The sequence below is a fragment of the Protopterus annectens genome, chromosome 3.part1 (genome assembly GCF_019279795.1).
Source record: "Protopterus annectens isolate FY-2018-M chromosome 3.part1, PAN1.0, whole genome shotgun sequence".
Lineage (NCBI taxonomy): Eukaryota > Metazoa > Chordata > Ceratodontiformes > Protopteridae > Protopterus > Protopterus annectens.
Genome location: NC_056732.1, coordinates 770,183,234 through 770,206,641, shown reverse-complemented (window position 1 = coordinate 770,206,641; position 23,408 = coordinate 770,183,234). Strand labels below are relative to the sequence as shown.

General features: G+C 35.6%; 1 protein-coding gene across 1 annotated transcript in view; it reads left to right on the top strand.

The window, feature by feature from the left end:
* LOC122797720 (CUB and sushi domain-containing protein 3) overlaps positions 1-23,408 on the top strand; it is a 5,249,173-nt gene that overhangs the window by 2,150,191 nt on the left and 3,075,574 nt on the right. The gene's annotated exons all lie outside the window — the stretch shown is intronic.

The window sequence follows — 23,408 nt, the reverse complement described above, 5'->3', positions numbered from 1 at the left end:
TGGAGGTATAGTAAATCCAGGGGTCTGTTTCACTCAGGAGGGGGAGTGATGCCAGTATAGTCACGATAGGCAATTTCTGAATTTTTGACACGCTGAGCTCAAAAGGTTTGCCATTACTGCTGTAAAGGAAAGAAACTGATTATAGTGACTAGGAGCATCATTACATGAGCCATGTTCTTTGGATGTCACCATTGGTTTCCATAATGTTAACAGTATTTTTATTATTTAGCTGTGAATAAATTGGATAACATGAAGTCTGTGAGTTTATTTTTAATCTTTTAACTATGAATACATTTTTTTAATTTATTTATTTTTTTCAAGCATACACGTGTGAAATGCATTATGTTTGGGCTGCAACAGTTTTTCAATGAGAAAGGTTATGAGCTGTTTAAGGGCTATTTCCATTAGTACCTGTTTTGATTCCCTCTGCCTTCATTTGTTTTCTGTGATTCTGTCAAGTTACTTCAGCAGACAATATTCCTGAGATGCTCCTAAAAAGTGCCAGCTGTCCCACACTGTTAGAAAATGCATTATATATTTTATCTTTTAAATTCATGCATCATTCATAAAGGTGTTAACTAGTACTACACTGTATACTATTTAAGCATGTCTCTTGTAATTTAATGGAATGCCAGATACCTTTTCACTAAATGTCAGTTTCAACAGAGGATGATGTTTACTGTCTGTCATGATAAGTCTGATTTCAATTTAAGAGTGCTTTATTTTATTTAGAAATTGGCTGCCAGTATTATTTCTGTACAATTGGAAATAATAGGTTTAAATGAAAACCAAATATCTGTGATAATTGTGAAAGCAAAGAAGACAATAGTATGCACACTGACAGGTTTGAACAGTGTTTATTCTTACTGAGGAGAGAACCAAATAATGATTCATTGGTATGGCTGTTGGAGGACTGATTCATTACCCTACATATGGCTACATCTGCCCACAATCTGGGTTTGTTAACTCTAGATGTATATTCTGTTGCAATAAAGCATTATTAGCTATTCAAGTAGCTCAGACCTGTACAGAGTGATGTCAGAAGGGATAGCTATTCTTCATGATAAAAAAGACATGCGGGTCAAAATGAGATATAGGTGTTTTGCAAGCAAGTAAGATGCCCCCTCAAAAACAGTATTCTCTATGCAGCAATATTTCTGATTTCTGTATGACTTGTGATTTGTTGAACAAAAGCTGCTGCAGCATATATATTGTCTGCAATTGTTTTGCTTTATTCATTGCACTAAAGAAAGACATAATTCATTAATATGCTTGGCTTGTGTAATATAGTATAACCATGTGGTATTTTAGTAATACATTTTTGCAGCACCTTCCAACAACTGCAAAGGATTGATATTTGTCATGTCATGTAGTCTGCATTATTTGAACAATAGTATGAAATCCAGCAGGCATTATTAGTCATTGTTTCATATTGCTGTGATACAGTCTTCTCTACAAGATCAGACTGTAAAGGATTTCTGCATTTAATTGAAAACAGTTATCCTGGCAGTTAATGCAGAAGACTAAAGCTCCAAATTATTAATCAACTGTTTCCTGTGGCAAGCATGCAGGACTTGAATCTTTCCACCTTAATTTATCTACTGTGTGCCACTGAACAAATTAATTAACCAGGCAGTGATTTTGTGCAATTGGGAGTTTAGGCTAGATTCCTTAATGGTTTCCTGGATTGCATGCTTAGTAACGTTGAACCTGTTGTTTGCCAGCAATCCCCTATTGCAGATCTGATTTAGTTCAGAAATGCTATGGCAATATCACTAGCACACCCACTATTTTTAATGCAACTTAGATGATTTATTCTTCAAGGGCTGCAAGCACTGAATTTGTAGGTTAAGCACTGTTAAATACAAAGTTGCTTATCAGCAGAAACTTATACTTTATTGTAGATCAGATTGCAAGTGAAGTTTGCTGTAAGAAGCATGTCAAGGCTGTAGATGCACATATAAATTCCAGACACGTGCACTTCCTAGTGCCATTTTGTAAGAGCAGTCACAGTGAGAGCATGCATGATCACAGTTGTTAGTTTGTATATAAGTTACTTAAGTTAAAGTCAGTAAACCTTTATAGTGATGTGTTTGTATAGAATAAAGCTGCTTGAACAGAACCCATGAAGACTCTTCTATTGTGTCCAAAGGAGAAGAGTGACATGGTGTCAGAAGTGGGATTGAAGAGAATAAAATCCAGAGCCATGAGGTGCAGAGATGACAGTGAAGGTAAAACCAAGAGAAACGAGCGCAAAAAGAGACAGAAAAGAATGAAAGATAACGAGAAGTAGCACAAACTGTTTATTTGATAAAAGAGATAAATTGGAGCATTACAAGGGCACAAACTGCATTACTGAGCAAGTGGAAGGCACAGAAGGTTTGTTGGCTAAAAAGAATGTTTAAAATAAAGGTATTAGTTGAAATGATTAACAGTAAATCAAAATAAGCATGTTTAAAGCAAAATGAGTAAGTTTAAAGATAAAAGGAGCATGTTTAAAGTAAAGCAAGTATGTTGAAAGCATAACTGGGCATGTTTACAGTAAAATGAGCACAAAAAAGTACATTGGGCATAAAAAGGGCTTAAATGAGCAAAACAAATATAATAAGGCAAAACGAGAGAAAAAAGGCACATTAAGCACAAATAAAGCAAGGCAACTGCATCCGTTTTGGTAAAGTGCTATGTTTTGGCATAACTATGACTTTGTATTGTATCAAGGGCATAACTAAAGTTATTAAAGCTATCTCAAAGTGTGTAAAAGTGCTTATTACTGTGCATGTGTTTCAAAGAGTTTATTGTGTGTGAAATGCAACTATTTCATGAAATACACTCAGGGTATAGTCATTTGGAAAAAAATTCTTGTGGGTGTGTCTATTCACAAAGTGCCACCATTACAGTGTGTTTCTGGCACTGTAAAGAGTTGCCTAGCAAGGTACCGTCATTTTGGGGACATTTCAGTGTGCTGTGTGGAGTTATTCACAAAGTGCAATTACTTTAAGATGTTACTGAGTTTTGGGCAAGAGAAGTCCAGTTTATTCACATTGTAGTTATTTGATATGTTTTTTACACTGATAAGAGGTGTTTTATTGCAAAAACAATATTACACGGATATTACAGTGCCCGAGAGTTTATTTCACTCGCATCATAAAGTTGTTTGAGATGTCTCTTAAAATGATGATAAATGACTTTGGCAAAATGATGGTAAAAGTCTTTAGCATTTAGCCTTCTCAAACGATATTACAAGAGCGTTAAATCACCTGAGAAGTTTATTTTGCAAAGTCCAATTATTCAAAGGTACAATAAGTTTTTTCATTAGCATTATTTTGAAAAACCCAAAAGAAATAAATTCAGTTACAAGTACTGGCATAAGTTTCTGGCATATGTGCATGAGTGTATGTTTGTGCTTATTTACAAAACCCTTCACTGGTGTATGTTAATATGGCAGATAGATTTTGAAAACCCCTACCACTTGTGTTAGATCAGAATATTGCAGATAACTGGAGAATATTTGAGCAAGAGTATGATATTTTTGAACAAGCAGCTTATGCAGATAGAGATGCACACACCAGGGCATTCATTTTGCTAAACCTATCTGGGTCAAAGGCCATATTTGTGTATGCACTGGCAGCATATGGAGGAGAAGGGGAAAATCATTATATTGTTGCACAAGCTGAATCAAGAGAAGACCAATAGTGTTTGAAGCACAAGTTCAGAGAAATGTGTAACCCTCAGACAAATATTCCATTAGCGAGGCATTTGTTTTACAGGAGAGATCGGAAAACAGAGGAAACGTTTGCAGCTTACATAACTGACCAGAGAAACAGAGCTAAAATGTGTTGGTTTGGGAACTTAAAAGATGAGCTGATAAAGGACAGGCTTGTGTGTTATTAACAGTGCTGCTGTGAGAAAGCTTTTGCTTTGTGGCAGTGGGTTAACGTTGAGTAAAGCCACTGAGATTTGTCAAATCCATAAGGTGACAGAAAAACATAAGAGTATGCTTGCAAGAGACAAGAGCATGAGTTTAATTGGCTCTAGAGCAAATGTAGATAGTTTGCAACACGTGGCAGACAAAAGTAGGTGCAAGCACATGGCAGCTACGAGATTGCCAGGAAAGACATGTAGCTTTCCAGCAAGCTCTAACAAAGGAGCACGCTCCAGCTCAATGCAGTACGAGCATGAATCAGCAAAACCCAAGTCCAGCTTTATTGTTAACTGTCGCAATTGTGGTGCAAATCATGAGTCTAAAAGAGAGAAGTGCTTAGCGTATGGTCAGCAATGCTACAAGTGTAAAAAATGGAACCATTTCTAAATGTTTTGTAAATCAAGTAAGCCTCACACAGCTGTAAAGAAAGTCACACAAAGAAGCAAGTTGATCAAGTAGAGCCAAAGCAGACAGCTTTCTATGTAGATGGTGTATCAGTGCTTGATGAAAGAGTTGATAGTGAGTTTATTAACAAGAAGCAAGGTGTTTCCTACCGTCCAAACTAATGGAAAATTCACAGAGCTCAAAGTAGACACTGGTTCAAAATGTAATGTTCTATTAGCAAACACATTTGCTAAAATGAGAACTAACGAACAACTCAATCTAGCCACTACTGCAATACTTGTTGCTTATGGAGGTGAAGAAATTCAAACTGAAGGTTCAGAGATGCTTTTATGTTATTTGGCTGAGAACTGTTACAACTTGTTGTTCTATGTAGTCCGAATACCAGTGCAATTTTTATTGGGTCTCAAGGATAGTTTAAGAATGCATTTGCTTTTTTTTGCTAAAGAAGTTCATCATGTAAGTGCATTTCCAAGTTCTAGTTTTTCTGAAGCCATTTTCTCAGAGTATGCTGATGTTTTTGATGACAAGTTAGGCAAACTTCCAGCTGTGTATGCCATGAAGTTAGATCCAGAGGTCACTCCTGTAGTCAGATCTGCAAGAAGAGTTCCGATAGCTGCGCAGGATAAAGTTAAAACTCAGGTGGATAAAATGGTGCAGCAAGCTGTGATTTGTCCAGTCACAGAACCAACTGAATGGGTATCGTCTATGATAGCTGCTCACAAAAAAAAAAAGGCTGAGATAAAATTAGAATATATATTGACACAAGAGATATGAACAAAGCATTAAGAAGACCATACCATCCAATACGCACAGTCAAAGGGGTCACAGCCTTAATATCAAATGCCACTGTTTTCTCTGTCTTGGATGCCAAAAGTTCATTTTGGCAAGTGATGCTTGATCACAAATCCTCATTTCTAACTACTTTTGGTACTCAGTTTGGCAGATACAGATTTCTAAGAATCCCATTTGGAATAAATTCTGCAAGTGAAGTCTTTCAGTGTGCAATGTACCAAATTTTTTCAGGTTATCCTTGTGCCATAATAGTAGATGATTTATTAGTTGGAGGCAATGGTGAAGCACAGCATGACAGAAACCTCAAGAAAGTTCTAGATACAGCACATGAAATAAACTTAAAGCTCAATCCTCTGAAGAGTAGATTCAGACTTCCAGAAGTTACATACTTACATAGGTTATTTGTTCATGAGTACAGACTTAAGACCAGACCCAAGTAAGCAAGCAGCTATTCTTGAGATGTTGGCACCAGATAATATACAAGCTGTACAATGTTTTCTAGGCATGGTCAACTATTTAAGCAAGTTTACATCAGACTTCAATGAGTTGACATCACCTTTAAGAGAGCTAACATGTAAAAATCTTGTATGGTCATGATTGGGACAGCACCAGAAGGCATTGAAGAGCTTAAGCAGAAAACTGCCACTCCACCAACATTAAGATACTATGATGTAAACATACCAGTTACTCTTTCCTGTGTTGCTTAAAAATTTGGTCTTGGCGCAGTTATACTTCAAGAGGGCAGACCAGTAGACTATGCATCTAGAACACTAACCCAAACTGAGATGCAGTATGCTGAGATTGAGAAGGAGCTTTTGACAATAGCATGTGCATGTTCTAAGTTTCATAATTATCTTTATGGTTGAGCTATTCACATTGAGACCGACCACCAACCTCAGTTACTATTCTAAAGAAGCCTATGTATTCCGCTCCAGCGAGATTGCAAAGAATGATGCTTAAATTGCAAAAGTACAGTTTCAAAATGGTCTTCTTGAAAGGCAAATTGCTTTATTTGTCTGATACTTTATCCAGATTGCGTAGGAATATGACTGAACAGCTTGATGCAGAGAATTTTGACTTTGATGTGATGGCAGTGCATCATTTTTCTACCACTATACTTGATGAGTTGAGAGAATACAGTCAGATGTTTCCCATTTTGCAGAAGCTCACTCACTATATTAAAGTTGGATGTCTGTCAAAGGAATATAGTGTACCACCTGAAGTGTAAACCTACTTTCCTTACAGAGATGAATTGTTGATGAAAGATGGCTTTATTTTCAAAGGTCCTAAAATTGTTGTTCCTGCTTCTTTACAACCAGAATATATCCAGATTTTGCATCATGGTCACCCGGGTTCTGCATCCACTAAGAAAAGCGTGAGAGAATTAGTGTTTTGGCCTTCAATAACAAAAGACATTGATAAAGTACTATCATCTTGTTCAGCATGCAATAGTACTAGACTGGATTTTCAAAGAGAACCACTTCAGCTAAGTCCAGTTCCTAAACTAACATGGTCAACAGTTGCAGTTGATATCTTTTAGTGGAACAATCAACACTACTTTTTTTTGGTAGACTCTTATTTGAATTGATTTGAGATTGATCTACTACCTAACCTAAAATCCACTGCTGTTATTACTATGTTGAAATGTCATTTCTCAGTTCATGGCAGTCCACACAAAATTCTTTCTGACAATGGTACTCAGTTTACTAGTCAGTTGTTTCAGAAATTTGTAAAAGAATGGGACTTTGTACATGTCATTAGTAGCCCTGAATATCCTCAGTCTAATGGTCTAGCTGAACGTGCAGTACAGAGTGCAAAGCAGTTACGTGAAAAGTCAAAGAGTGAAAATATGTGTTCTTAAATTTGCTTAATCTCAAAAACATATCTGATGACGATATTCTTGGCTCACCTGCTCAAAGACTGCTTTCTAGACAAATTAGAACTACAATACCCATTACTTCCACTTTATTGAAGCCTAAACCTAAGAACAGTAAAACCATCAAGGCTCATATGGTTAAGAAGTATAATATTCAAAAATCTAGTTATGACAGATCAAGCAGATTTTTTTTTTTTTATGTTGAAGGAGAGACAGTACAAATCCAGGCAACAAAAGGTTTTGATTGAATTGGACAGATTACAGGCATCTGTGCTGAGCCAGGATCTTACTTGGTAGATTTAAAAGGTGTAGAATATAGGATGAACCGAAACATCTTCTTCCTGTATCAGAACCATCCTCACCATCACAACACTGTTTCTGTGATGCAAACTTCAAATCTGAGAGTGAATCAGACACTGTTTTCATACTAGAATTCCATTCCAGAAAATGTTCCAGACATTCCACAGGTCAAACATTTTACTCAGACAGTTCCAGTTGCTAAATCTAATTCCTAGCTTTATGTCACACGATATGTACGAGTATCAAAGCTTAGTGTGAAATACGCAGCATCGTGGACTTGATTGTCTATATATATATATATATATATATATGTGTGTGTGTGTGTGTGTGTGTGTGTGTGTGTGTGTGTGTGTGTGTGTGTGTGTGTGTGTGTGTGTGTAATTAGTATTGTGTAATGCATGACAAAGAATTACCTGTGATTTCTGCATGCTAAATAGACTCATAGCGTTGCATGATCTATTTCTCAAAGAGGGAGGATGTAGATCAGAATGCAAGTGAAGTGTGCTGTATCTTTAAGAAGCATGTCGAGGCTGTACGTGCACATATAAATTCCAGACACGTGCAATCCCTAGTGCCATTTTGTAGGAGCAGCCAGAGTGAAAGCATGCATGATCACAGCAGTTAGTTTGTATATAAGTTACTTAAGTTAAAGTCAGTAAACCTTTATAGTGATGTGTTTGTATAGAATAAAGCTGCTTGAACTGAACCCGCAAAGACTCTTCTGTTGTGTCCAAAGTAGGAGAGTGACAATTAGTAATCATTCTCTATAAAAAATAATTATTTAGATGACTTTTACTTCTGTGGCGATTGTTCATATTGACTTGGCATATGTTATCATGTGGTTAATATTTTTCATGTTCTCTTCAATTTAAAGTGTGCTACACCTCATTGGATCTTATGGTATGATCTTTGTGATCTTTATTCAGTTTAATATAGTTCATCCAACGCTAGCAATAAAGTACATATAATTTATTTCTTCAGAAAAGGAAATGGTATAAACTATCAAAAAGTGGGTATAACTGCTGGTGGGGATGGGGAAGACTCTCTGTGGATGAAAGTACTTTAAGCCTTTATCTGGTCATTTTTAATATGGCTTTACAAGACTAGTGTGCATGTGGATCTGTGTGAATTAAATATGAATACTTTGGCTACTGTGTGTTTGTGTGAAAAAAATTGAAATATGCAACCTTGAACATTATTATTATTATTATTATTATTATTATTATTATTATTATTATTATTATTATTATTATTATTATTATCATTATTATTTCAACACAGACATCTAAGAAGGATGGGGGATCTCTGCAGTTAAAAATGGCTGATCCTCCTGATCTGATAAAGTAAAAAAGTCATATAACAAAAAAAAAAAACATTCACTGGAAGGCAGCAGAAACACCACAAGTAAAATAATGTGTATTTTTTCACAGAGATTTAGTGCTTTCATCCAAATACTTCATCAGAATAAGCTTCCAACACTGTCTTACTCAGACATAGTATATATTGCTACATGCTCCTGTTGTTACTCCTTTTATATAGGATTGACAACAAGGAAGTTAAGTGCTAGAATAAAGAAAAGAGATACAAATAATTCACTATTTAAGCAGTCCACTGTATGTAAGTCTTTTAAAAAGTTGTATTTTTTTGTTCAAGAGTTAGTTCCAAAAGATTTGAGGGAAGGTAACTACAAGAACAAAATTCTTAAAAGAGAAACTTTCTGGCAAGTTAAGATGTAAGCAGACAAATATCCTGGTATTAATGAAACATCTGTATAAAGTGCTTTTCAGAATGGCATATTTGTTAATACTGGATGGTTTACATACAAAATTGTCATTAATCAAATATGTTCTATAGACTGAAATGGAAATGCTAGTTGATTGTTAAGTATTTAAGTGCTAATTTTTTACCAGTGTATTTAAATGTGGTTTTTAGTGTACCTTTTATTTCGATTAAGTCTTCGAAAGAAAGTGTTAAATCTCTGTGAATAAATACAAATTATTTTACTCATGGTGTTTCTGCTGCCTTGCAGTGAATGTTTTTTTTTCTTTGTTATAAGTTTGTTTCCACATTTTGTGGACTGTTTTTTTTTTTTTAAGTTAAAAAGTCATTAATCTGTTTTTATAGGATTAGTGTGCATTTTTGTGAAGCAAATTGGGATATCTGACTGGTATTTTTTATCACAATTAGACATGTTATGTGTACTCATTTTACTTAGTGACTGCAACTGATTAGTACAGATATTGGGGGATTTTAATGACAGCAGTCTGAGTGCCTTTCATGGATGAAATGCACTGAAATGGATACTTTTTATCATTTTTGGTTCACATATTTGGTTTCACTACTTACTGGAAAAATGTTCTAAACTACAGGTTTAAAATGAATTCTTACAAATGTTGCTGTATTGAACAAGAAATACTTTTAAAACAATCAAGAAGGTGAACAAAAGGACACCTGTATTTATATGTAGTACAAAAAATTGTGTGCAGTAAACCCATGGTTTGAAAATAGGCTGAAGTCCAAGATACACTTAATCCACCACTGGCCATGGGCATTTTCAATGAGAGTAAGCTTCAGGGCATTTTCAATGAATGCAAGCTTCAAGGAAAGATACGTTTTGTTGCTTTTACTAAGCTTGTTTTCAATGTATAATAGTTTTATTTTATGTAGCAAAGGCCATCAGTTTTTGTGCTATAAAATTTGAAGAGTTACTGTGACACAACAGGTAGCATACTCGCCTTTGGTGCAGAAGGCTGTGGGTTCTATTTCCACACCATGTAGATGGACTGCTGATATTGCAATCCAGTATAATGGAGCTGCTGCGCAGACTCCTGAATATGTCATCCTTTGGGTGAGACATAAAATTAAGGCCCTATCTGCCTGAGTTTGAGGTAGCTCAGCTGGATTTAGAAGATCACATAGCACCTATCGAAAAGAGTAAAGGAAGTTCCTAGATGCTCTGGCAAATTTCTCTTAGGAGTATAAATGCTGCCTCAGGTTTTTGCTGAAAAGAGCCTAATGGGACTAATCCAGTCAACAAAGGATAAATCCACATCTCTGTAATCATTTTAAACATAAAGAAGAAAATGGCATGCACACAGACCCTTATTAACAGCGTTTATGGTAACTAGGGAAAGAGGCACTAGCAATGAGACACTGTAATGACTGCAGGGAAGGGGGGCTGATTCATCACCTTATCTACAGCCCTATCTGACAGTGATCTAGCTCCGCATGCAGAATCATGTGCACTAGAACAAAGAAGTACCTGGCAGCTTCTCAGCAAACAGAAGTTTAAACACATGTATTTCATTTAATCAATATAGTTAATAAATATAGTTTCAGTAAAGAAACTAAAATAAAATTACATATTTTAGAATCAGAACATTCCCTTTTCATGACAAGAACATAATTACTTCAAAAGGAAATAGTAAACAAAACACTTTTGCACTTGCCCTTTTAGACCTTTAAGCTCTTCAGAAAATTATTAGCTGCATGGCATACATCTGTAGAGTACTAGTGATAAACTACAGTCGAAAATCAGATACAAAACATGCATATAAAACATGGACCATGCTAAAAATTATATGTATATAGTAATCAATAAGACCAAGGTAGAATTCAGAACCTTGCTCTTACTGTGATTGAGTTTTGGATCATGTGCCCTGGGCAGACAGCGAGCTATAGAGAACACAGTAGAAATGAATGCTGTATTTAAAGTAAAGGGTGGAATATAGTATTTATACAAAATAAGTGTTAAACTTTTAAGAACATCAAATTGAGTTATTTATTCCAGACAAAACTGTGTCTGAGATATTGAAAAAATAGATCATTAATCCTTAATGCTGGAGAGAGGAACTGAACAACCAGATTTATAGCTAAGTACAAAACCAGACATTCTGAAAATTACTGTAGGAAACTCCAATATGCATTGCATCTGTAAATATTATGTAGGAGTGAGTGAATAAAGAAGATTCTTATCCTCCAACAAAAAAACATTCACAAGATAACTTTATATAATATACATGCGATATGGATGTCACTCAGTCTGTAGTTTTCAAGTATGAGAGGTCCTTGAGAGCCAGATACAGATTTAAGTATTTTGAAGGTATACTTAGTGGGTTAAAGAGCCTTTATTAGGATGGAAGTAATCTCATTGCCATGAGGAAAGTGGTTGGGGGAGAATTCTAGACTTGTTTGCTTTAACGTATTTCAAATTCCTCATGTTGTTGTTGTTGTTTGTCTTTTGGCTTTTCCCAGTTAGGGGTCTTTTCAAATTCCTCATATGTAATATAAATACAAACTCACACAGAAATAAAGAGGCATACATAATTTCATGCTCAAAGATCTGCACATATAATATGTAATTTTATTAAAAATGCTAACTGCATATGTATAACTACATCTTATGAATGTGTCTCATTTTTGTAGACTTGACAGCTAGTCACACTAAAGTTTTATGATCATAAGGAATATTATAAAGAAAAGATGTCTGGAGTTAGATAGTGAGAGAAGTACACTGCTTAAGTTATATGTGCTTAGAAATAAAGTCAGAAAAGAAAAATTTGGCCATGTCTGAGATTGGCAGTCATCGTATCTTCTGCTATGATGTTCTAAGACTTTATTTAATGTAATTTGAAGCAGGGAGAACACAGTAATACATTTAGTAGCATTATCACCTTACAGCAAGAGGGTGTCTAATTTGGTTCTTTGCTTCTGTGTCTTCTTTGAGGAGTCTACATTTTCTGCATGTGTGTTCATGTGTGGGTTTTCTCCAGATACTCTAGTCCCCTCCCAAATACCTGAAATTTGCATTAAGGAGATTGGAGACTCTAAACTGGCAGTATGTGTGTATCACACAGAAACATGGTCTTGCAACCTACCTGCATTCCAAGACAAAAGCGAAATATAGACAAACCAAACTTGTACAAAATGCATGTGTGCACAGTGAACACAGGCAACAAAACAAAGGAAATCAACAAACTCTAGTGCAGGTGTGTAAACAATTTATTGATGTACTTAAAATAATATTTTAGCACATTACTATCAACTGGGTGTCAGCAATTTACCCTCCAGCTTGCTATGGAATCAAACAAAAGCATGGGTTTAAATTGCTATTGCAAAAAAAAAATAATAATATTCAACTCAAATAGCTGAAGAACATAAGGTTATCATAATGGATATCCACTAATTTCTAATCATCAGTAAATGTTAGAATTTACTGTGGGGGATACTCATAACAACCACCTGCAGTGGGAGAGATTGTGCTTTACTGAGAACTCCTACATTTTCTCTTAAATATAATCAAGACTGTGGTCATTGCATCTCTGAGAGACTAAAGCAGTAACATCAGTGAATTAATGGTTTAGATAATCACCCATGATTCGGTCTGAGTTATGAAAATTTACGATTCACTTAAATGTAGACCAAGTATTAATAATTCAGTCTTATATTCAAACATTTCTGAGAGAGTTCAGTTAAAAGGTGACTAAAATGTTAAATATGGAAATGAACACTGATTTTTGTTTGCCGCCTCACAGTTAGACATTGCCCGTTCGATTCTCAGCTAGAGCATCTTCTGTGTAGCAGCATGCGTGAATGGGCATTCCTTCGTTGAAGGTTGTGCATTAGGCCCGGCAAGCCAGTACGTAAAAATGTACTGCCAATCATTAGTGGACCGCTGTGACGACCCCTAATCGGGAAAATCCGAAAGACACAAACAAACAAAGCTGTCTAAAATAAACAATCTCCATTAGAGAAGGTGCAGAAATTCACTTATGATTCTTCTGTTTTCTCTTCTCTTTCTCAGTTTATATATTTTAAACTAATGGATGAGCTTATGTTGATCATGCCAACGTTAATGACATGCAACTCTTTGTTCTTCATATCATTTTAGAATCAGTAATGGGTTAGTGTGTTATCCTATGGTGTATGCTGTGGCACACTGCAAATTGTATCACTCGGGTTTCCAGCTGTCACTTCTTTTCACATGCACCTTGCACATTGCAAAGGAAATGACCTTCATTTATGAAATGGCATGCCATTTCCCCTTCTTTAATATTTTACCATTGGCTTCAGTATTTCAGTTACAGGTTTGTTCTTTACTATAGTGTTCAATGGTTTGAAATCATGGATTACTAAATAAATAATGTATATATTCATAAACAAGTAACATGCTAGTTTGTGATACAGTAATGGAAAGTTGAATGCACGCTATCTGAATGAATCTGCTCCGAGTCACTGCCTCTTATTACCTTAGCTTTATTATTTTGCCACTGTCACAGACTTCTTAGAAAATAAATGCATGCTTACGAGGGTACTCTGTGCTAAGAATTGCTGACTGCTAAAAATGTTTATTACTTTTCTTTTAACATGAGGTGAAGGTAAGTCCAAGGTGAATGAAGGAAGGCAACATACTAAATTACGCACACACTTCAGAAAGAACTGCAGCAATGATGCACATAGATGTGAAAATGTTGTCACACAGTAAAATCCCAAAACAACAGGTAATAAAAGCCATTTTAAGTTATTTGTTTAGAAAATAAAGGTGTATTTAGTGAAGTATTCTGTCTCTGCAGTCAGAAAAGCATTAAACTGCAATGATGTATTTTTCTTTTTTTGTCTGTCACTTTCAGTACTCATAAACAAATACATCTACAGGGTTAACAACGGAAGTTGTGTTAAAAGAAGCTGAAACAAATGTAACTATTAGGAAATCCAAGAGCTACTGGCTGCTGTAGATAGTACATATACTGTAGAATATGGCAGATTTTGCTTATCTGATTGTCACAGGTCTTCTTTGACACAGTCCATCCATATCTTTGCTGGACATCTTCATTTTCCCTTTACCTTCTTCTTATATGTCCCAAATCATCTTCATAAAACTGTTGTCTGATTTCCTCCATGACCCCAAACCACTGTAACCTGTTGTCTTTGACCTTCACTGCAATTAGATCTTCTTTGATTTCTACTCTATTGTCATCATCCCCTCACCTCTTACTTCCTTACCTGCTCTGCCTTTACTGCCCATGTTTATGTACCTTACATACAGTAGTACTGATCACACCATTGTTTTGTAGACCTTATTTTCAGCCTTTTTGGCATTTTTCTGTCATGCACTATCACTGATTGTCTGTGCCAGTTGGCTGCAACCCCTCTGATTCTAACTCTGACCTCCTCATTCAGACATCCCTTCTCCTCACCCACCCCTCCCTGATACCTGAAGCTGTTAGCCAGTTCCAATATTTTCTCATCTGTCTTAGTTTTCAGCTTCTTTTGACTTCCCCCATTTGCTGCCATAAGAACTGTCTTGTCTGTACAATTTCATCAAATGTACTTTGGTTCTGCATTCCATTCCCTACCATTTAAAGTTTCTGTACAAAGTCTGCTTATAATGGCAAATCATCTACATGCATCAGCTTTCTTGAGTTGTCCCCACCAACCTGTTGCTAATGTAGTCATTCATTAGTATGAACAGCAGTGTGATCAGTGCTGGACCCTGATGAACCCCCACTCCCACTGGGGCCTCCTCTAAAAGTCTGAACACTGTTTGCATTAATGCCATTAGGTCTTTGTACATAGCTTGCACTAATTCAACCAGTATTTTCAAGATTTAAAACCCTCACAGGATTGCCAAAATCAGATCTTGCCATTTGCTTTCTCCATGTTTCAGAATGCTTGGGAGGACTTATTTGTCATCTGTAGCTTTTTCTCCACTACGTGTCTCACTGAGAACACTGGGTCAGTTGCACTGCATCTTGATCTGAATTCGAACTGCTCATCTCCCTTCTTACATTACAATATTCTGCATGTTCTTTTACCGGTCACCCTCACCTTTACTTTCATGCAGTATGACAAGGTTTGATACCACTGCTTATCCACAGTCTTGAATGTCCCCTTTGTTATTGTACACCTGCACTAGAATGCTTATTATTCAGTAATCTGGGATACACCTTTCTTTCCACACTGTTATGAATATCCACAAGAGCAATTTCTTCCCTAACTCATCCAACATTTCAATTCTATCTGCTGAGACTTCATCTGAGCCTGCCTCTGCACCTGACTTCATTTTCCTTAGTGCTGTTCTTACTTATTCATGGGTGGGATCTTATTTCATTGTATGCTCTGTATGGAAAAATATAGCTTATGTGGGGGGGTCTCTTCATTAACTCTTTGTCAGTCATCGAGTATTTTTTTCTCAGCCTTTTCTACCCCTCACTTTTTCCCCACACTCTTTTTTTCTTTTGATAGCTTCCTGTGCTTCTACATTCCAGCATGAGTTTTCTTACTGTACATTATTTTCATACGTGGCTCACCTACCCTGGACTTCTACATTCCAGCATGAGTTTCTTACTGTACATTATTTTCATACGTGGCTCACCTACATATATGTTATATAGACTTTACACTTGCTGTTTTGAGACAGTGGCATTTTTGTTGGACTCCAGCAATTTCCTCTTCATCTCACTCTTAAGGTGCTAAAATCTTGAGTATTTTCTTGAGCACTTGTAGTGTATGATAAGAAGAATGTGAAATAAGCTGAAAAGTAAGGTGTAGAAAACAGTGGTGTGGCCAGTACTATTGTATGGTACACACACCTGGGTAGTGAAGGCAGAGCAGTTGAGGAAGGTACAGGTAATGGAGATGAAGTGTCTGAGATGCGAGGTGCAATGTACACTGTGGGACAAATGAGAAATAAAAACTTCAGAGCAGAAGCCCGAGTAGCTCCAATTGCAGAGAATGCCAAAGAGATCAGATTGTGGAGGTTTGAGCACATGTGCAGAAAAACAGAATGCAGTCTGATAAAGAAGAACAGACAGGAAGAAGGCAAGAGGAAGTGAAGGCATTCAGCAAGGAGATGAATGGATGGATTATGTGAGAGAAAACCTGTCACAGTCAGGTATGATTGTCAAAGTAGGTGGTAGAGTGGCACTGAATTGACAGAATGGTGATAATTGATACAATACCCAATCCCATGTAGAAATGTGAAAAAGGAGTTGATGATGGATGATGTTTGTTACTGTGCTTCATATAGTTTATTCTTAACTTCAGAGCAGAAAAAAACATGCCCTAGCTCAAAAGAAGGAATAAATGCTGTATCCTTCATTATACAATGACCCCCCCATTAATGTTTCAAAATGTGCACGTTGATTCGCCAGCATGCCCGTTGTAAATCCCACAATATAGCAATGGAAAAAGGTCCAGTCACCTGGACTTTTTTCTGTTGCTAAAAAAAAAAAACAGAGCAACAGAGACTTTCTTTTCTCCATTGCTTCCGTTTCAAAGCATTGATGTACTGGGTATGCGTGGGACACAAGTCCCATACGCATGCTCAGTACATCAAAACAAGGAAGCAGTGTACCACAACCAGCAGAAGAGCAGTAGTGCATTGTTATACAAAGACATTATTTAAGAAAAGTAAGTATTTTTTTTATTAAATAATGTCATTGTATAATCTGTGGTTGTGGTATACTGAAATTTACTCACAGTTGGCTTTATTTAATCACTCACGCTTCGCCCTCATGATTAAGCCACATCAACCATAGGTAAATCTTCAATATACCATACCACGTTATCAGTTATTGCTTAATCATATCATCATTTTATAGGTATTGTACTGTGTTCCATTACAGATGTTCCATAGGTAAAGTGCAAACATTCTTCTTCATAGCTATCTGCGCGAGTGAAATCCAACTCCAAATGTGAAACCATTTTTTTTCAGGCTCAGAGGCAGATAGTTCCGATTTGTACTTCCCTTCTAGTAAGACAATGAAGAAGGTGAAGAATATCTACTTACCGGGCATGAGACCCTAACAGTAACATGCATGTGAAGTGCTGGTGATCACAATTTCTTCTGCCTTTCACTCAGATTAGCATAGACATACTGTTCCTAATAATTTGCAGTTATAGCTAATACTGTAAAAGCAGTGCTAGAAATATATCCCCAGGACCACAGACTGTGTGCTTTCTTTTATTTGTTAACTGAAGCACAGTCTGTCATATAAACTAAGCACTTTAATAAGTGATGTTACTGAGAAACATATTCAACAGTACAAATATTTTTTTAAGTAAGGGAATCAGCTCATAGTAAAAATAAACATATCCTCTTGCTCATCTGATGTTAAAATAGGTATTGTAATTATTTGAGTGAATAGTATGGAACCCCCTCCCCCAACACACATCATTAGGGCATACGACTGAGAATGAGGAAGTTATTATTAAATAGTTACATGCAAAAAACTATTCTGACACACTTCAAATCCTTCCTAAAAATGTAATGGATGATTCACAAACAGCAAATCAGTTTATACCAACAAATGTTTTATGCAGTATTTTGAATTTACAGTATGATTTTGCAGGCGGAGATGCATACGAAAAAATATGTTTACTACCTTCTCATGTAAAACAGGTTAATTTAATGCAGAGGGAAATTATCATATGACAGAAAGAGAAAGGTCTCCTTGAATATGATGCACTAGCTGACACTGTAAGTGGTGATGAAAGTCTGATTTATAACATGATAAAAGTGCTTATCACTGGGTAGTGACAGAAAAAATGCAGATGCCAGGGTTTAAAGAAAAAGAAAAAGGGTAAAGCTAAAAAAAAGCACCGTCACACATGATGAGTTGCCTAGGTAATGAGTTTCTCGTAGAATATTAGAAATAATTGAGCATTCAATAAAAACATGCATTTCATCTGCAGAAGCAGCATTTTGGCATTAAAACACACAAATTTAATAACGGAGATAATAAAAGACATCAAAATGTCCATCCAAGAGGTTAAAATAATAAATGTTTAGAATATTTTTAACATCCTACAGTTTATTGCATGAACAACTGCTTAAACTTCCAAGCATAAATGTAATAGTCAATTTGATCATAAATATTTTTTGACAGTAAACCCATTTAATTGGCTACTGGGCATCTACTTGTTTCCTTCTCTTTAATCTGAGCTATTTAGGATTATGTTGTTTGAAACAGTACAATAGTCCTTAATTGTAATACCACTTCAGTCATCCCATTTTATCACTGCATTATTCTGTTAAATCACAATCATAAATAAAATTTCCATTCCTGGCTGTAATGATATTCAGTTATTCTTTTTTTTTATTTTTGTATTGTTTTATTTATTTTTTTTTTTTGAAAAGCAGCCGTAAATAAAATGATCAGCCCTAATGAATGCCCCCTGTGCCTCTTTACTTAACGTAACAGCCTCAGAAGTCACATAACCTCCCAGGATTTTGTCATATTTTGATGTAATAACAAAAGAGATAAAGCAGGGATTAAACAAACCAAAAATAAAAGTATTCTTTCAAGTCTATATATAATCAGCTGAGTGCACATCATATGTCTATGCGTTAGTAATGAGGCAGTGACCAGCATAACCCACACCTGATAGTGTCAAGAATGGATGAAATAGGGTAACATAAGGGCTGACTTGTAAAGTGTCATTATTTTCTCCATTTATTTAGTAATACAACTTAAGGCACTGCAACAGGACTGACACAGGAACATAAAAGTACAGAAAAAAAAAGCATTAAGAAAACTGTATGGCTACATGCACATGCATATTATGAAGGTGTTTGTTTTTTTAGCTAGTTACCCAAATATGAGCTAGTAGGATTAGGTGCACTAGATCTACTTTATCCCGAGCACACTGGCTTTATTGAAAAACTTGCTGAGAGTTAAAGTAATAAATTAATGCTAGCACTGTGCAAAGGGAAACCAAGAAACTCAAATCCAGCACTACTGGTTAAGTTCCCTACTAGTGACTCACCTTTACCGTTGCTGCTATTTTCCAGGTTGCTCTTCAGCCAAATCCTTAATATGAAAGTTCTAAATCTATTTAGGTAGAAACAAACAAAATCCTCTGGCACACCTGATTAATATTATGTATGTATGTGTGTATATAAAAATACATACATATATATATATATGTGTGTGTGTGTGTGTGTGTGTGTGTGTGTGTGTGTGTGTGTGTGTGTGTGTGTGTGTGTGTATATGGATCAACTTGAGTAGGCCTAAATTACACTTATTTGAATTTCAATTACCCGAGATGACAACACTGAATGTTTAATTCAACAAACATTCACATCGTCTGAATTTTAGTCCAAAAAAAGCCCTCTTCAAGTGAAATCTTGATGAGTGGATGGGATCATAGGAAAAAGAAAATTCACCCCGGGGATCACTCCAGTGGCTCTACTTAATAGAGACACTGGGAACTAACGATAGGCGGCATGATGCAGGAGCACTTCTATGGGCTAGGCTTGCAAAGGCCCCAGGGTCATTAGCCTAGTACACACCTATGAACCTATGAAAATGGAGAAATTTGTACTTTTCCCCATTATAGTGCAATCTGGGAGTTGGTATAATTAGTTGGGAAGTGCAGCCCCCCACATTGTGGGGTGAGAGTGTGGTGATTCCTGGGTTTGAAATGCTTTGCTATATGTGTTTTTTTTTAAATATTGGCCAACTGCCTCTTTTCCCAGATTAAAATAATTCCGGTGATGTGAACATTCTTTGAATTGAACGTTTGGTGTTGTCGTATCGACTAAATGAAATTCGGGAAAGTAAACTTTTATCTGTCTGAAATAGACCTGTATATATATATATATATATATATATATATATATATATATATAAAAAATATATATATATATATATATATATATATATATATATATATATATATATATATAAAAAATATATATATATATATATATATATATATATATTTATATACGGATCCCTATCATATGATAGAAACTTCATTTGACTGAAACACATTTGACTGAAACCATAAGACTGAAATTTCAAAAGACTGAAAAGTCACTTGACTGAAACCCATAAGACTGAAACCCATAATACTGAATTTCAACATGCTAAATTGTAAACTGGACCATATAAAATCAGACTAGGTGGGGGGCTATGCCCCCACACCACCCTAGCTATATATACTAACTCCAGGATTGCACTACAGTGGGGAAAAGGGCATATAGCTTTCACATACCTTACAGTAATCTACATGCTGCCACTGCTATGCCCTTTTCCCCGCTGTAGTGCGATCCTGGAGTTAGTATATATAGTTAGGGGGGTGGGAGGGCACAACTCCCACATTGGGGGGTGTGGGTGTGTAGCCCTCCACCCAGTATGGTTTTATATGGTCCAGTTTAAAATGTAGTATGTTGAAATTAAGTATTATGGGTTTTAGTCTTATGGGTTTCAGTCAAATGACTTTTCAGTCTTGAAATTTTTTGAAATTTCAGTGTTATGGTCTCAGTCAAATGAGTTTCAGTCAAATGAGGTTTCTATCATATGATAGGAATCTATATATATATATATATATATATATATATATATATATATATATATATATATATATATATTTAGATATGAATTGAATGACTCTATATTAATTTCACCCTGCTTAGGAGCATACATTATCTACAGAAAACATGATCTGTGTATCTGTTATCCTTTTTTTGATAAAAAGTAGTTGGTCTTTTTATCTGCCAGCATTTTCTTACCTAGTGATTCATAGATTAATAGGTAAGGACTAGGCTAGTTGCTCTTGTGGGCCATTTTAGGCCTAGTCAGTTTCTCTTTTTGTGCTCGAATTAACCCATCCCATTAGTAAGAGAAAGGCTTTACCCATCCCATGGTCAATAATTATATATTACCCCAAAGACAATAACTGGGATCATAACATAGATAATTTGAGGCGACCCATGCATGACATAAGGCATTTAGGAGCTGCCTCTCTCTATTAATAGTGTACCAGAATGTATCATCTGTTTTACACAACTCTGTACTGAAGGAAACTGCTAATTTGGAATGCCTGTTTTCCTTAATGTACCCACTGTGTGTATTTTCATCCTTTTATTCCCACCCTTTCTCTGAAAGTGCATATATTTTCCTGTGTTTTTTTTTTGTTTTTTTTTTTACTGAATGACTTTTGAACATATCAAAACATCATTTACATGATTTCCTCTGTTTTTATGACCATTGAGGTGTTATCCACAGTGGCCATTCCATTTTATTTATTTATTTACTCAATTATTGATCTGCTTACTTACTTTTTTGACTAGGTTCATCCCATTAGACGTGGCATATTAACTGACTCGTGGGAATTTGGGAACTTTCTATACTTTTTGAAAAAACTACCATGAGATCTTTTACATCCGCTTGATATACCACAAAGTCATGAGGATGCAACCTTATTTTAACACCTCATCCAAAGTATGGTCAAATCTCAGTGAACATTGTGTGGGCTAACATTGTTAAAAATCCAGTAGTTTGAAACTTACATGCCAGCAAAAACATGTAAATTTTCCAGGCAGTATCTGATCAACTGGATGAAACTACACACATTAGATTAATATGATAAATTCAAGAATGTTGTACAACAGAATAAGCTGCATTTTTATTGAAAAAAGTAATTTATTTTCTTTATCATTTCAGAGTGTTTAATGAAATCCATATTCCATATAAGAGCCCCTGACCACTCTCAGTGTGGTTATCATACATTCTAGAAAATGGATTACTTCATTGTTTTCAGAACAGGAATTGCTTCTACAGAATTTGCCCTAGCACAGTCTGTGCATTGGAATAGCAGTGTATTGCTTTCTGTCAGGGATGCTTTCTGAATGATCCTTCGCTATTAATCATTTGAGTGCTCAGTGCTATGGGGGGAGTTGACATAATAGCTACGATGCTTATACTACAATACAAGGTACAGCTTTTGATTCTCACCTTTGAGGGGATATTGGGTAGGTTTATAACTGCCTGTAATGGTAGCCAGCCTAGTACTTGCATATAATCACTATGAATTTTAAACAACAATTATACACAAATGTGATCATGGGTAATATAAACAAAACTCTGTGTTCTGTGGTTTAAAACAAAAGAAGGATGTTTAGGGACTTTTAAAATGAGACTTCGATATTGCAGGCCTGAATGCCATTTATTGTGTGTCCAGCTGTACTTTTCAACTCGCAAAAGACTTCTTTACATTGATTACATATTTATAGTCATTGCGGGCATCTACATATAATAAGAATAGCGAAAACTTCCAGTAAATTCCATTTAAAGAAATTAAGACAACGAAAAACTTTCCTTCAAGCCGAATTTCAAGATACTAAGGCCCTCATTAGAGTACTAGTGTAGCTCTGTGTTACTTTTAATTACCTGCAGTACTAAATTAGTAGAGAATATAGTTATTGGTTTATATGTATTTATAGAATTTAATGGAGGACACAACATGAAAGCAGATGAAAAACAGCTGAAAGTTATGTGGATCAAAACAGGTTATCCCCCACCAGACATCAAACTACACATGACTTAAAAGGAGTAGCAGTATAGAAACAGAGGGCAAATAATATGAATAAGGTAACAGAAATTGTCACTTGTAGTATTGTTTGAAATACACAATCTGCTACAGTACCCCAGAATCAATTGCTCAATCAAGTTTTTATTTATGTGCCAATAACAAGGCATATTACAGTAAATAAAAATAAAACATAACACATGTAAATAAAATCCAGAAAAGATTCAAACCAAATAAGTAATTTAGCATATAAATACTGAATATAAAAGGTATCAAAATGCCTTGTGGGACAGATGACTGATAAACAAATCATACATATGAAGCTGCCATGATAGTAAATCTCATAGATCAATAGCACTTTGCAGTCTGATACCAATGACTTGACTCTTAACTTACAGATTAATAGCAACTCTAAAATAGCCAACTAAGATGCATTAGACAGCTGGAAGGAACACAACATTTTTTTCAAATCGGCAGGACCATGGTCATATAAATCCTTAGATATCATCAGAGGATTTTAGTATATTCAGTACTTAAAAAATACCCAGTGCATGGAATCAGAGTAATATGTCTATGCCTGTAGTTTTCTGTATGGAGTCCCTCTGCCATGTTCTGCAAACACTGCAATTCGTTAAGATATGTGATGAAAATCCTGAGGTAAAGAACATTGCATTAGCCCTGATGAAAAGTAATCAAGGCCTGAGAACATTGGTGGGTTCTCTTGTGGAAAAAAGCTGCTTAATTAAATCATACCTGTTGTATTTTTTAGCATGTATCATTTTGACATACTTGGCT